Source organism: Panthera pardus, unplaced genomic scaffold (assembly GCF_024362965.1).
Source record: "Panthera pardus isolate Hobbes unplaced genomic scaffold, ASM2436296v1 HiC_scaffold_8, whole genome shotgun sequence".
In the NCBI taxonomy this organism is placed as follows: domain Eukaryota; kingdom Metazoa; phylum Chordata; class Mammalia; order Carnivora; family Felidae; genus Panthera; species Panthera pardus.
The window spans coordinates 103539583-103541010 of NW_026527013.1; the positions used below are offsets into that span (position 1 = coordinate 103539583).

The 1428-nt window shown below is 35.4% G+C and overlaps 1 pseudogene; it reads right to left on the minus strand.

The window, feature by feature from the left end:
- Window positions 1-973: 973 nt before the first annotated feature.
- LOC128775836 (U4 spliceosomal RNA) lies at window positions 974-1093 on the minus strand (annotated as a pseudogene).
- Window positions 1094-1428: the final 335 nt, after the last annotated feature.

Here is a 1428-nt window from a genome sequence, read left to right on the forward strand (position 1 = left end):
TTATGTTAAGATGGCTTCAGCACTGAGTTAAAAAAATTAACTTAAATTGGCTTACATATTAAAGAATTTACTGGCTCACCTACCTGAAAGACTAAAGTAGGGTAGGCTTTAAATTTGACTTAATTAAGAGACTTCTCTAAACTCTCTTACAGTTCAGCATCTTGCTCACACTGCAGCAGTCTGGGCATTACATTTTTTCAGGACAACATACAGAAGACAAGAAATAATTTCCCTGGATTCCAAGTTTTCCATTCATACTAAGATCAACTTTTCCAGAAGCCTTCAGCAAACTTTCCTCATACTCTTTAGCCCAAATTATATCGAAAGCCCATATCTGCACGAATCATTGATAAACGTAATCAATAAGCCATTTTCACCCCTAGAGCTTGACAAAAGGTGAGCTACTCCTTATAGTAATGAGCTGCATTAAAACAGACTTCTTATAGGAAGGGAAGAGGGGGAAATGGGTGTTAAGTAGGCAACCAACTACTACTCTAAGATGAAATTTGAATAATATAATATTTTGCTAGAGAACATGAATGGAATTGCGTAATTTGGAAAGGTGTTCAGCATGTTGGCGTTTCTGACATCCTGAATGTTACATTATCGGAGCTGACTGTGGAATTTGCTATAGGCATCATCCTTGGAGTCTTGCCAAACCCTAGCATGAATCTGTATTTGGGTGGTATGCAGAAGACAAAGGTAAATCAGCCACCCTCTCCTTTCCATTGCTATTTCTTGTTCATCTACACAACATATTTCCTTTTCTTTTTCTCTTAGAGAGAGACAGACAAAGAGAGAGAGAGAGAGAGAGAGGAAAACAGAAAGAAAGAGAGAAAGAGAGAGAGAGAGAGAGAGAGAGAGAGAATCCTAGGCAGGACCCACGCTCAGCACAGAGTCTGACGCAGGGCTCGATCCCACAACCGTGGGATCATAACCTTAATAGAAATTGAGAGTCCAACGCTCAACTGAATGAGCTGCCCCTACACAAAATATTCTAGATTTGGCCAATTTGGTTCATAGAAATTTTAATTAGCAATAATTACGCCTCAGATAAACCTCATTAACTATGATACTGCCACTATACAAAGCTAGTTCATGGAAATTTCAGAACAGTAATAATGTATTTAACTTTTTGAATTGTGGAGAACATTTTTTCAGTATAAGAGTAATATTATCATTTTAAAATACTGAAAATAAGATTTAAAAATCACTAGTAATCCAACCTCTCTAATCCAGTCTTTATTAGAATTATAGCTTTCTTTTTTCTACTAAATACATTATAAACTTCTCTCTATATACTTATGTAGTTTTCATATCCCTATTCTTAATACTTGCATGAAATTTTGAGGAGTGCATGTAAATAATATAATTGACAATAATGAAGTGGAAAAAATAAAATATTGGCTGTTTCCTACATTTTCATTA